This window comes from Papaver somniferum, unplaced genomic scaffold (genome assembly GCF_003573695.1).
Source record: "Papaver somniferum cultivar HN1 unplaced genomic scaffold, ASM357369v1 unplaced-scaffold_29, whole genome shotgun sequence".
Lineage (NCBI taxonomy): Eukaryota > Viridiplantae > Streptophyta > Magnoliopsida > Ranunculales > Papaveraceae > Papaver > Papaver somniferum.
Genome location: NW_020639929.1, coordinates 1,778,931 through 1,794,388, shown reverse-complemented (window position 1 = coordinate 1,794,388; position 15,458 = coordinate 1,778,931). Strand labels below are relative to the sequence as shown.

The window sequence follows — 15,458 nt, the reverse complement described above, 5'->3', positions numbered from 1 at the left end:
TGATTCTGGAGCCACACATCACATTACTTCAGACTTATCAAACCTTAAATTGCACTCTGAGTACCAAGGTTCTGATCAAGTCAGAGTAGGAAATGGATCAGGTTTGCCCATTACCCATGTTGGTTCTTCTATTTTACATAATGAAACTGTTAAATTCACCATTTCTAATGTGCTTCATGTTCCATCCATCACCAAGAATCTGATTTCTTTCCTACAGTTTACTAAAGAGAACAATTGTTATTTCCAGTTTATTCTGACAAATTTTTTATTAAGGATTTGGTTACCAACAAAGTCCTTCTTACTGGTACTGTTAAATATGGCTTATACCACTTGGAGTTTACATCATCACAACTTAAGCAAGACTTTTCATCTGGGTTGTCTTCTTCAGCAACTTGGCATAACAAACTTGGTCATCCAGCCTACAAGACTCAAGCATGTTCTGTCATCAGTCAATGAGGTTATTGATTCTCATTCATCTTCTACAATTTGTGCATCTTGTCAGTACGCTGAGAGTCATGCTCTCCCTTATACATCTTCTTCAAAAACTAGTGCAGCTGGTCCTCTAGAATTGATTTACTCGGATGTGTGGGTTTCTCCATTATGTTCTGTGATGGCTACAAGTATTATGTGTCTTTCATTGATTCCTTCAGCAGATTTACATGGTTGTATCCAGTTACTTATAAATCTGAAGTTCTTCTACTTTTATTAAATTCAAAAATTTTGTTGAGAACCAACTATCTGGAAAGATTAAATTTGTTCAATCAGATTGGCGAGGTGAATATAAGAATGTTTCTACTTTTTTTGAATCCTGTGGAATAGGCCATAGAGTTTCTTGTCCACATGTTGATGGTTTTCCAAAAGTTGTTGTAGTTGTGGTAAAAACTGGGTTCTTTTCAGACTTGTGAAGGAAATAATTTTTAGACTTAATAAAAATAAAGATAAAACAAATTAAATTCAAAGGTGAAGTAAATATTATGGAAAGACCAGGGTTCAGGATTTCACCATACACCAAAATTCATGTGATTCAATGATAATTCTTATCATGCAATTCTAGGCATTATAATTCCAATCAAAAGTAATTTTGATTCTAATCATTGCCTAAATCATATTTTCAAAACATCCATTGTTAATCGCAAGCATGAAATATCAAAAGCAATAAACCAAGCATATTTCATCAAGAGAAAACACAATTAATTAATAAAAATCATTTATTCAATTTTCATTCGGTGCAATTAATCATAAAAGGATTGCATAAATAAATTTAAATGAATTTTACCACATAACTTTTGGAAGAATGGCTTCCTCCATCACCCCTGGGATTGGGTTTAGCTCCTCATCCCAAAAACACACTCACAAGATAAATTCATGGCTAAAATAGGTGTTTTCATTGATGAATATAAGATGAAACAGGAATTTGCAACGCTGTAATGGTGTTACAGCGCCACTGTTACAAAGGGGAAAGGGCTGAAAATCAACGATACAACTCAAGTGTTGTAAAACAACGACACTGGGTTCTACTTTTAAGACTGTTGAAGAACGACTGTCTTAGCTAGTCTGTTCTTCGTCTTCTTCTTCCTCCTCGAGCAGCAGCAGCAGCAGCACTGTAACTCTCTGTAACTCGATTCTCCCTTCTATGCAGACCTCTAAACTCTCTCCTAATGGTTTCTAACCCTTCTATGATGAAAACACAGCTACTTATAGCTATCCAACTCCCTAGAAACTCGATCAAATCCGAGAATAATCTCATTATTCTTCTCGGGCAGTTTGGAGAAAAATCACTTTCCTGTTGATTCACGTGGTTCTGTTGGCTATTCTCTCGTATCCAAACTATTCTCTGACTTGAACAAGACTAGGTACATCTTTATCCAGCGTAAAACTCTCCCAAAATTCTTCATAAAATCTTTGAAAATAAACAGAAAGAATACGTATCCCTGAACTTTGATTCAGTTCTCCCGGACATTGTAGCCCAATATGTTCGACCCAAACGCACACACAAACCCTGTTTTGCTCTAGTAAGTCCAGCCCAATCGAATTCCACAATTGAATCTCTTTAAAACTGCCCAAAGATTCTCACACAAAAATTGCTCCTCGCTGCTGCCAGTTTCCCGCCAAAAATTGTATTTGAATTATGTAGATGACCTCCCCTTATCCATTTCGAGAGTCCCTTTAGTACATGCCCTGAAATGGGATGCCCCTTATCCAACTTAGGGGTGCCTTTAACAATTCTTCTAGGATGTTTTCCGCACTTTTTCGGGGTTCCTCCGGGGTGTTTCTGGGGTGTCTCCAACATACTTCTGGGGTGCTTCTGGTAGTTCCTCTCGGGGTGTAAATACCACTTTTCGAGCCCATTTCGCCGCAAAAGCTTATTTCTCCAAAAACACCTACAAAAGCGCAAAATAACCAAATAAGTACAAAAACGAGCACTAACAATACATGTAAATGAGAACAAATAGACACATAAATGCGTCTATCAAATACCCCCAAACTTATTATTTGCTAGTCCCGAGCAAATCAAAACTACAAAATAAAATCCTAACTCACTGTCACAGGCATCGTCGATTGGATTTAGCATATGCAATAAGCCTTTAAACCCCTAGGTGTCCCTAGTGTCCGAGTTATAGTCTCGGGAGGGATTACAAGAGATATACCCACAAAACATGTACTCCAGATCTTAGCTATCTACGCAGAACCTTGGAAGGAACTAAAGAATCTCCTTGGTTGGCATACTTATTGACTACAGGAAGAAGTACCCTGATGCGAAATTCCAATTGTTGTACACGAGTTTGCACTCAAGCATACTAAAATTCATATAAAGTGACAGAGCTCTACTCAGATAGTTGCACTATGGACATCATATTCGGAGTCAAAACTAATCACATGGATAGATCAAGAAGATGGATATAGAAAAACATATATGGTTTTGATGTTTACTAAGTGAACGGCGTTTCCCACATCTGTCTGAAGGCCTCCGCCAAAATGAACCTATCCTAATGGATTGAGATACTAGTATGACTAATATCAACACACTGGCATATACAAGGGTACAAGTGGTCGATAACCTAACTCTAGGTCAACACAACTGCATATACAAGGGTACGAGTGGTCGACTTTATTGAATTTATTCCTTTTGGTCAAATGGTCTGGTGTCAATGTCTTTTTTATTTTTCAACTTTTTTTTTTTATGGTATCTCAATCACTCTAATTCACCCTAGCATTGGTAACAACTTGAATCGTGAGCCCCACCAAATCACTTAGAAACATATTTAAAAAGAAAAATAAAAATAGAAGTGAAAAGGACTCAACGAGATATGGTGAAACTATCATGTTATTTATAACACCTGAGCTCTGTGCTTTTATGAATATACTGTTCTAGATGTTTCCACCTAATCAGATTGGTTCCTCAACTCCTACAACCAACATGCTTTCATCCACTTAGATTAGTTAGTGCAATCCTCAATAGACATAAATTTCTAAGCTCTGGAGTTTATTTATTGCAAAAAGGTGACAAAAAGTGTTTCTTCCCCACCCCCAAACTTAAATCTAACATTGTCCTAAATGTTCTAAAGATGAAATTAAAAGCATGAACAAGGAGAAACTATTACCACTAGAGGAAAAAGAAATAAGGAAGGATATTACCATATCACATGAACGCGGGAGCCTCCCAGTAAATGCTAAATTTATAGTCATTAGCTAGACATCAAATACCTCTAAAAGAATTGTCACCTTCCAAAGTCGTATACCAACAGTCGAAACAATTGTGGGTCCATAAGACCAAATAGAACTGCCACGAATAGGAGACAAATGCTCAAGATCAGAAAAATGAGCAGATAGAGCACAACCTGATCTAAAGTTTCTCGCAAAACAACTGGATTTATCTGAGGTGCCCACTTGGGCTTCATATGAGTGTCTCGGCAAACAGATTCATCCGAAAAACGGGTCTCTAACATATGGATTTTCTCCTGGACAGTATCAGGAGGATCGGGTTGTGGAGTCTGAATAGACTCAGGGAATACCTCACTAGGCTTGAGTCCCAAGTTAGGGACTTCCAATGGGGATACTTGACGATCACAAGAATCATTACTACCCCCAAACTTAGGGTTTTCACTACTCTCAGACGAACCTTTAATTATTGTTTGGATTTCCGGATCTTCCCAGTCCTTAAAATGCCCAAGAGATTCTTCTAGTTCTCTACCCCCAAACTTAGAATTTTGGGTGCCTCTACATGGACTAGTCACAATGTTCCTAATTTCTAGACCATCGGGTTCTTGAAAAAGGTCAATTGCTTTCTCTGAGTTATAATCAGGTTGTTCATCCTCTACTTGCTTCATAGCTACTATGGTCCACTCTAAAACTTCCTTATTTTCTTGAAGCACGGTCTCTGGCCTATTTTCCTGATCACTATCCAAATCGGATGCTACAATCACAGGAAAAGACTTGGGTGGGCCTAAAAATGTATAATTAGGCTCCAACTCAGGTGGCTCTTTTAAACAAGGTATTAAGGTAGACTCGGAAGCTAGTAATGGTTCAAACCTATATTTCCATATATCAATATCTAACACAAGAATGGAATCTAACAGAGCATTTACTTTTTCAATGTTACTACCATCGTCGAAATCCAGGCTAAAATGGGATAGACAACTCTCTAACGGATCTTTCGATACGATGTTTGGTAATGACTCCTGAACTAAGGTTCCTATCGTGTTTACCTCTTCTACGCTCTATTCATCTAGCTCGGAGGGTAGCTTACTAATATTAAAAATGTTCAGCTCAATAGTCATATTACCAAAAGACAAATTCATTATACCATTTCGACAATTAATGATCGTATTGGATGTAGCTAAAAACGGGCGACCTAAAATCACTGGTATTTGGTTCTCTGGGTCAAGGACAGGTTGGATATCTAGAATAACAAAATCCACCGGATATATAAACTTGTCGACCTCTATGAGAACATCCTCGATCACATCACGAGGAATTTTAACGGACCTATTAGCTAACTGAAGTGTCATCTGGGTAGGTTTCATCTCACCAAGTCCTTAGTGTTCACTTCAAACCTGTAAATCAAAGACAAAAAGAAACGTAAAAAGGAACAAATAAAAATAAACAAAAAAATAATAATAATAAATCTAAAAAAATGCTACCTAAACACAAATCCGCGTCGGCGGCGCCAAAAATTTGATGGTTTTCCAAAAGTTGTTGTAGTTGTGGTAAAAACTGGGTTCTTTTCAGACTTGTGAAGGAAATAATTTTTAGACTTAATAAAAATAAAGATAAAACAAATTAAATTCAAAGGTGAAGTAAATATTATGGAAAGACCAGGGCTCAGGATTTCACCATACACCAAAATTCATGTGATTCAATGATAATTCTTATCATGCAATTCTAGACATTATAATTCCAATCAAAAGTAATTGTGATTCTAATCATTGCCTAAATCAGATTTTCAAAACATCCATTGTTAATCGCAAACATGAAATATCAGAAGCAATAAACCAAGCATATTTCATCAAGAGAAAACACAATTAATTAATAAAAATCATTTATTCAATTTTCATTCGGTGCAATTAATCATAAAAGGATTGCATAAATAAATTTAAATGAATTTTACCACATAACTTTTGGAAGAATGGCTTCCTCCATCACCCCTGGGATTGGGTTTAGCTCCTCATCCCAAAAACACACTCACAAGATAAATTCATGGCTAAAATAGGTGTTTTCATTGATGAATATAAGATGAAACAGGAATTTGCAACGCTGTAATGGTGTTACAGCGCCACTGTTACAAAGGGGAAAGGGCTGAAAATCAACGATACAACTCAAGTGTTGTAAAACAACGACACTGGGTTCTACTTTTAAGACTGTTGAAGAACGACTGTCTTAGCTAGTCTGTTCTTCGTCTTCTTCTTCCTCCTCGAGCAGCAGCAGCAGCAGCACTGTAACTCTCTGTAACTCGATTCTCCCTTCTATGCAGACCTCTAAACTCTCTCCTAATGGTTTCTAACCCTTCTATGATGAAAACACAGCTACTTATAGCTATCCAACTCCCTAGAAACTCGATCAAATCCGAGAATAATCTCATTATTCTTCTCGAGCCCGTTTGGAGAAAAATCACTTTCCTGTTGATTCACGTGGTTCTGTTGGCTATTCTCTCGTATCCAAACTATTCTCTGACTTGAACAAGACTAGGTACATCTTTATCCAGCGTAAAACTCTCCCAAAATTCTTCACAAAATCTTTGAAAATAAACAGAAAGAATACTTATCCCTGTTGAGATTTGATTCACTTCTCCCGGACATTCTAGCCCAATATGTTCGACCCAAACGCACACACAAATCCTGTTTTGCTCTAGTAAGTCCAGCCCAATCGAATTCCATAATTGAATCTCTTTAAAACTGCCCAAAGATTCTCACACAAAAATTGCTCCTCGCTGCTGCCAGTTTCCCGCCAAAAATTGCATTTGAATTATGTAGATGACCTCCCCTTATCCATTTCGAGAGTCCCTTTAGTACATGCCCTGAAATGGGGTGCCCCTTATCCAACTTAGGGGTGCCTTTAGCAATTCTTTTAGGATGTTTTCCGCGCTTTTTCGGGGTTCCTCCGGGGTATTTCTGGGGTGTCTCCAACATACTTCTGGGGTGCTTCTGGTAGTTCCTCTCAGGGTGTAAATACCACTTTTCGAGCCCATTTCGCCGCAAAAGCTTATTTCTCCAAAAACACCTACAAAAGCGCAAAATAACCAAATAAGTACAAAAACGAGCACTAATAATACATGTAAATGAGAACAAATAGACACATAAATGCGTCTATCACATGCCCATGCTCAGAATGGCTCTGCTGAAAGAAAATACAGACATATTGCTGAAACTGGTTTGGCTTTACTTTCTCATGCATCTCTACCTATATCCTTCTGGTCATATCCTTTGAAACTGCTAATTTCTTGATAAACAGACTACCTACATCCAAACTGAATCACTTGTCTCCATTGGAGTGTTTGTTTCATCTCAAACCAGACTATTTGTTCTTACATACTTTTGGATGTGCCTGTTATCCCTGTTTAAGAAACTTCAATAAACACAAATTGGACCCCATATCAGTTCAATGCATCTTTTTAGGATACAACCATCTTCATAAAAGGTATAGGTGTTTCAATCCCATTTCAAACAAAATCATTATATCTAGAGATGTTAAGTTTGATGAAAACAAGTTTCCATATGCTTGTATGTTTACTGAGGAACCAACTGAAGTTGCACTGCAAACTATGTTTGTTACTTCTTCACAAGACCTTGATTTGTCAGCTGCTGATAACTTACCTGTTGAGCCACTCAAAGACAATGTTTCATCTTCTACTTCTACAATTACTTCCACATCTGCACCAGTACCTCCTCCAGTCATTAATGAACATTCCATGAACACTAGAAGTAAAATGGGCATTGCCAAACCAAATGTAAGAATTTATACATATGAAGTTCAACAGTATGTGAAGATATCAGTGTTCCTACATGCTACACCGAAGCTTGCAAGGATCCAGACTGGAGGGATATTATGGATGAAGAAATCAATGCTCTCATACAAAATGGAACATGGAAATTGGTCCTTCCTGATTCAGGATACAATGTCATAGGGTGCAAATGGATCTTTAAAATCAATAGAAGAGCAGATGGGTCCATTGAAAGTTACAAGGAAAGACTAGTTGCCAAAGGATACAATCAGGTGGAAGGTATTGATTACTAAGACACATTCGGCCCTCTGGTAAAGCCAACAATAGTAAGAATCATTTTATCTATTTCTCTTCACAAGAACTGGAAAATTAGACAGCTGGATGTCAAAAATGCCTTTTTTTATGGTCATTTATCTGAAAATGTTTACATGGTTCAACCACCTGGATATGCTGACAAATTTTTTCCTCATCATGTATGTCAACGCAAAAGGTCACTCTATGGACCGAAACAGGCTCCAAGAGCTTGGTTTGAGAGATTAAGTAATTTTCTCTTCTCAAATGGTTTCTCTTCTCCAAGACAGATACATCTCTCTTTTTCAGAGTCACATTTGCTTCAGATCTCTACATATTGATTTATGTTGATGATATTTTAGTGAAAGTGAGTGATCCAGCTTCCATTGAATCTCTTATTGCTGCTTTGGGTAAGGAATTTTCCATCAAGGATCTGGGAGAATTGCATTTATTTCTAGGCATTCAAGATATCAAGACTCCTTCGGGTGTGTTGTTATCTCAGCAACAATATATTACAAACTTGTTAACCAAAACCAAAATGACCAATGCAAAGAGCTCTGCAACACCTTTTCATGCTTCTACTGCTATTGATTCTACTTTGTTTGAAGATCCAGTTCTTTATAGAATCATTGTTGGTGCCCTTCAATATTCCACTATTACTAGACCAGATATAGCTTTTCTGTCAACAAAGCTTGTCAGAAAATGCTTCATCCTTCCCTGACAGATTGGTCAGATGTAAAGAGAATTTTAAGATATCTAGTTGGCACTATTTCTCATGGATTGCGATTCAGAAGAGCTTCATCTCTACAGTTGCAGGCATACTCAGATGCTGATTGGGCAGAGGATCTGCTTGACAGAAGATATACTAGTGGATTAGCAATCTTTCTACGACCTAATCTGATTTCTTGGTGCTCCAGAAAAAATAAAACTGTTTCCAGATCCAGTATTGAGACAGAATATCGTGCTCTAGCTGATGCCATTTCTGAGTTGATATGGATTTAATCTCTACTAGGTGAGTTGCACTTTCCTTCTCCCATAGTGCCTGTTTTGTGGTGTGATAATATGGGAGAAACATATCTGACAGAAAATCCCATATTTCACAATAAAATGAAGCACATTGAAATAGCTTTTCATTTTGTTCGATAATTAGTTGCTTCCAAATCTCTAGTTGTACGTTTCTTATCTACACATGATCAATTGGCAGATATCTTCACCAAAGGGCTCTCTACAACACGCTTCTCCACTCTGAGACTGAAGCTCGGTGTCTCTGCCCCTGCATATATATTCTGAGCTTGCGGGGGGGGGGGGGGGGGGGGGGGGGGGTGTGGGTGTTAGGAAATAGAAATTCAAATATGTCAACAGAACGTGTGTCTGGTCAGCATGCGAAATGTGTGTGTATGTAACTGTCAGGTGTCAGTCTGTAGTTGGTGTGTGACAGGATGTGTTGGATTGGTTACCTATTTAACCATTCATTTATTTTCAGATGTTTATATTGTGAGTTCTTCAAGAGAGTCTTTAAGAAATTTAATTGAATTGAAATCAAAAACATTCTGAACTTGTGGAGATTGTCTAACGACATTTACTCTCTTAACAACTGGATACATGAGAACGTGTCCCTGAAGCGGCATCACCTCCTCAGCTGCGAACCGGATATTTGTCTTATGCTGACAGTCCAAATTTTGTGGCTCCCTGAAACAATAGTTTACCTTTATCGAAAAAAATCTAGTATGAAATTACAAAAAATGTATACGGGTTTCGTTTTAGACAGTTCATGTAAATATCGTTTATCGACATGAGATATATATTAACTTGTGGAGGTTCTTGTAAATTCTATAAATAGTTTTTTTTTGTTTGTAGATTTGTCCATAATCAGGTTTAATATGTAAATGCATCTTTTAGAGTATTTTAGAGTTTGAAAGGAAAAATTAGAATGAAAGAAAAAAATTAATAAGATATTGGAGGAAACTGGAAACCAAAATAAGAAAAAAAAGTTAAATTGAATGGGCAAAAGCTATTTGAAAATGAAGAGCTACAAGATCTTATACAAAAGTCCAAGTAGAAATGAATATCATAAAGTTTAGAAGAGCCAGCTGACCCAATTGTTCAACTATGATTCCTGCTCTTGATTGCTTGATTTATTTCCAAGTTTTTATCAACCTAGTTTTTTTTAGGATGTATTTTTTATGAACCTAATTTATTTGAAATGATTTTTTATAAACCTAAATTTTTATTTTTTTTTTGATGCAGAAGGTTAATGGGACGCGTTCGGGTGACAGGACCTTATCTCACAGAGTTTGACAGGGTGACGACGATCGTTGGATCCTGATATCTAAACGGTTAAGATTATTTTTGATGTCTGATTGATTCGGGTTATCCAGTGACCCATGTACAACATTTGTACGATTTTCTCTGTCTTCTTTTCTAATCTTTACCCAGAAGAACATGAAATTATTGTTTGTGATCAAAGGATCGATAAATCGAATCAAAATTTTGTAACTATCAAGTATCTAGTGTTTTCCTCATACAATTAAGAAAAAATTGTGAAAGAAAATGCTAGATGTAAAATATGGCAAACAGATCTACAAATTGATTCCAGTAAATGATAATAAAATATCACTTTGTTTGATTTGATTCGTAGTCTTTTTGAACGATAGTGTGAAAGTAGCATTAATCCCATAAACATGATGCTCTATTAAAATGATGGATTTGCAGAAGTAATTCAAGTCCAACAAAAGATACTAAAACAATCATATTTTGAATGACATGGAAATCTTTACCTTCAAAAATTGTGTCATATGAAATTGTACGAACTCTTTAGTGCAAAATTCAATTTATTGACTAGGGTTTCTCTACTAATGTACAACAAATTGTCTTATTACCTCTGAAACAAAAACTTCAAAAATCAATAGCAAAATCTAGAGAGAAAACAGGTTGTGTTTGATTATCATGTTTCAAACTTGGGTTTTGATTTTAATGTAGGATTTGGGTCTGATTCTTTCTTATTATTAGACTTCTGAACGCATCAAGTATGATCAAGTAATAAAACTTCTTGATTTGATCATACCGCTCCAAGAAGAAAAAAGTCATCACGGTTGTGTTCTTCAAAAGTATCGACGGAAGAGAAAAACAACCTTCAGAAAGGTATCGAAGTTATTATGGGTCAGGGAACAACCCGATTACCCAGATCATTACGGAAAAATCTCAGTCGTCTAGATATCATGATACAATGTCCACCGTCACCCTGTCAAACTCTGTGAGAATCATATCATTTACGATAAAGATTTTAGAATTTTTCTTTAAATGTTGCCTAGCTGGTAAGAGAACCAAATCAGATGGTGTTCTGCATTGCACATTTTATGGGGCGTTTTTAAAGCATTGAGAATCATATCATATACGATAACAAAATCCTCTTGATATAAAAGTTTATTCCAGTTCCGCATTCATAGGTTTGAACACTTTTCATCGCAATTAAAAAGATTTTTGTTAAAGGGAGAACAAAAATGGATCCGAGGAAAATGAAAACCGTAGTTGACTCACTAGCCAAACTGATTCCTGTATTGAGTCAAGTTTTAGGCTAATATACCCTTTAACCTAACCGTACTTATTAACCAAACTAGTTTGTCACCAGTGCTACGCACGGGTTTGTTTTTAGTTAAATCATATACTTATTAGAATTTGTCCTAATAAAAACTTTTAATGGGATAAATTTTTTATTAACAAAATTAAAGTTAACTTATCCAATAATATTAACAAAAAAAAGTAAATTATTAATGGGATAGTTCTTTTTTGTTTTTTTTAAGATCACTGTTTTACAATGCGGAGAATAACACTTTTACCCATTGGTAATCCCAATACATAGAACGCTTTCATAAACCACCCGATTCTCTGTAGGGACATTTTTTTTTACTCAGAAAGAGAAAAATTTATTTAGAGCAAATACATCACTAAGAAAGTAATGGTATTGTTCAAAGCACTTCCCTGCGGTGCAACAAAATTATGGATTTGCAGTCAATTATTGTCAGAGCCTATAGTGCTTAATCCATCCCCATGAACGGATTAAAAGTGCGGCTCCCGTCTTTTCTCAAAATATTGATTTTCTTTGAATTTTTAGGGAGAACCTGTAGGTTGTATCTGGGACTAACAACCCTAAAATATAATACCCTTCTTATTATTATCAAAAAAAATCAAATAAAGATGTGATTTAGTTCTGCCTCTCCCTGTGTTGTTCACCAAAGAATAACCTGCAAGAGGAAAATGTCTTTAATGTATGCATTGCATTCTATTCTCAACAAATGATATATAAACCTAGCTTGAAAAGATAAGCTAAACTGAGAGTCTCAAACCGTAATTCAAAGACTTAAAAAAAAGAAAAGAAAAAAAAAACATAATTAAAAAGAGAGAGAGAGTGAGATAGGCAAATAAATACTCCCTCTGTTCCGATTTACTTGACGTTGTAGAGTTTTTCACGGATATTAAGAAATATCAAAGAGAGTAAAATCTTTCCAGTAATACCCATATTAATTACTACTTAAAAATTAAATAACCTAGTTTTATGTTTCTAGAATATAAGGAAAGTTATCAATCCCATAGTAATGTACTTGGGATGTAAAAGATTGAGTATATATCCTCCATGGGGTATATTTAGAAGTTAGAGTAATTGTTTTTATGTTGATTACCATGAGAATTAATTCTTTGGTGTGATTCCAAAGAAGGGGTAGATTAGTGAAAATTGGGAAAAAAAATACTGAAACTATCATCTAATTTGGAACACAAAAAAAACCCTAAAAAAGCAAGTAAAATGGAACGGAGGGAGTAAATCAGTAGAGGAATTAGAATTATTTACGATAATATTTCACATTCCCAGAGCATGTCTCTGCAAATAGCAAGAAGGCACCCGATCCCAGATTAAATTCCATAATTGATGCATGTGCAGTAATGACCTTTAGAGGCCGCCTATACATAAATTTTATGGATTATATCTCAGATTAGACTACTGAGAGCACTCTGAAAAATTCCAAGGACATAAAAAAGAAAATCAAACATACTGAAAGCACTAATCATGATTTTGAATTTTAACTTTATATGGTTAAGTACGAAAAGTTTCTCATGCACTTGGATTCTTTATTGAAAAGTTTTGGTTGTCCTTTCAAAATGATGAGTACGCGTACGGAAGAAGACCCAATTTGGTGGCTAAAGAGTGTGGTTTATTTCTTCCCTTCTATGAATGAAAATGTAGTTCGATCCGCTTCGATTTTGTGCAGATGTTGTAGAAGCTTAGATTGCTACTATGTTTCTATTGCGAACGCTTCGATCTCGCTGGTATACCAACCATCAACGTCGTCAATTTTTTAGGTGGAGATGCTGCGAAAGCCGATGATGACCCATCTCACTTTAGGCATATCTGTTAAGAATGAGGAGGAAATACATCTCCTCTCTCTGGTACACATTGGATCAACATCATCAGCAATGACCCGCTTTAGGCAATTTGGATATCCATCATCTATTAATGAGGCAAGGCAGGTCTATCAGTGATTCGATCGCAATGAGTATTTATACTACATGCACATACAAAAGAGTTTAGGTCTACAATACGTTGAACTTTAGCACAAACAAATCATTCAATAAAAGAATACCCTATTAGCTTCTGAATAGCTACAATGTAAGTTGTGTCACCCAAATCTAAAAATTGGATTTTGTTGTAACGTACAGACTCTTCCACACGCAAAAATAAATTACATTCTATCTTAATCCATGAGAAAGTTTTCCACACATTTTCGACTCAAATAAAAAATAAAAATATAAGGTAATAATATTCAGCTAATATATAAAATAACAAAAAATCATGGTCTATGAAGAGGAAGATTGAAAGAAACCAACTCTTTTTGCATACTCTCAATGGCCTATGTCTTTTTGCTTATGATTCATAAAAGAATAATCAAGATCCTTGCTAATTCTTTTTGCATTATGATATATATACACCAAATTTATATTAGCAACAAAAGAATTCCTAACTTTGTCGATTAGAAAAGATTGTAACTAGATTTAATGTAAATTTCAAAAATATTATGAAATACAGGCAAACTCGTGTAAACAAAAGTTCAGCTTAAGTTTCAGTAGTTAAAGAACAAACTTAAAGACTAATCCAGACTAATCAAATGGAAAGATACATAGAGAAGCAACAAGCCTTATTATTGGGAACTGGCACTCATAGAACCAGACGAAAAAAAGAACAATGGATATGTTAAATATTATATCAGTAACATTATTTGGAAAAAACGAATAATTAATGTCAACGCTTAACTTCATTAAGTGTACCTGAAGAGATAAAAAGGGCGACAACAACACCTATAGAATGAAAATGCCATGAAAATGTCTTCTGAAATCATTGAACTAAACAATCCCAACCCTGGTAGGTTGAGAAGTTTTTTTTTTTGCGTAGATGAGTAGCCTGCAATGACAAAAAAATGTGAGATATAACAGCCATAAATGTTAAGTTACAGTTTACAGTTTACAGTTTTCTTACCCGTACAGGTTGTATCAATGCATTTTCTTTTCTTTTTTATAACTTTTCATGGGTTTGCGTTGAATGTTGTGCTTGTTGATCGACTAAAAATTTGTCTTGTCGATATACTTGTTCGGAATCTATGGCTTGTAGGAGGCTTGTTTTTTGTTTTGCTTCTTTTTTCTACGTGCTTGCTGTCCCAAGCACCTTTCCGGTAATTTTTTGTCATAAAATTGTCGTCTAGTGTTAGTAAATTTGTGTTTTAACAGATTTTTTTATTTTCATTAGCAATGATTTGTCAGGCTCAGATGATCAGTTGGTCTGCATAAGGTATGGAGATAGCAACGATTTGTATTAAACCATTAAGATAACAGAAAAAACTCAGAAAACTGATTTTGTTGTCAAGAAAAATTAAGATATAGTTATAGAAAGAAGCAGACTACTGCCTACTTTCTTTCCCGTTAAGGAAATTGACTACATGAATTTGATGATCATTACTTTAAATCCTCCCCTGGCTAATACATATACATGTTTTGGTATTTACCAGTGAAAATAAAAATTTAGAAAAACTAAAATATTATTTAGGTTTAAGTTCTTATCAAATTCAGACTCAAGATCTCTCAAACCAATAAAATTGATTAGTCTACCAACAACCAAATTGTTAAAAGAGAAAATGAGCGAAGAACAATCATCCAAACACGATCAACAATAAAATTGAACAAACCTTTATTTTTCTGAATGAATAATAATTAGCAAAACGCGTTTGATGCATCAAAAGACCTGCAAAACAAAACATAAAAATTGTGTTTCATATCGGAATGACAACAATATTTGATATACCTTGATATTGCTTGACTATGGAAGGCTACAAAAGCTACATACATGATCGAGGATCTCTGTAAACAAACAATGACAATGGATCAGATAAAACCATATAAATTTCGGGAAGAAAAAAAATCTAGAAGAAAGAAGCACCGTCGAAACAACTCGGTTAGGCTTGTTCACGAATGCTTTATATAGAGAACCACCAAACCGACAAATTCCATAAAAAAAAGTTTTGGAAATATAATATCAATTAATTATACCTGAAATATATTGAGTATCTTTTCAAATGGTTTTGGAATAGAATCAATGTTTTGATTATTTTGGAGATGAATCGTATCGTGAGAAATAATAACCAGTATATCATGCATATTTTTTTAAGGTAAAAATATTCATTAATCATTT

At 35.3% G+C, this 15,458-nt stretch overlaps 1 long non-coding RNA gene across 1 annotated transcript; it reads right to left on the bottom strand.

Annotated features, from left to right (window-relative positions):
• Window positions 1-12,638: 12,638 nt before the first annotated feature.
• LOC113341444 lies at window positions 12,639-15,035 on the bottom strand. The gene is made up of 3 exons (XR_003355927.1): window positions 14,956-15,035; window positions 14,045-14,177; window positions 12,639-13,229 (listed from the first exon to the last, which is right to left on the bottom strand). It is a non-coding gene; the product is annotated as an uncharacterized LOC113341444 (long non-coding RNA).
• Between the last annotated feature and the right edge of the window lie 423 nt (window positions 15,036-15,458).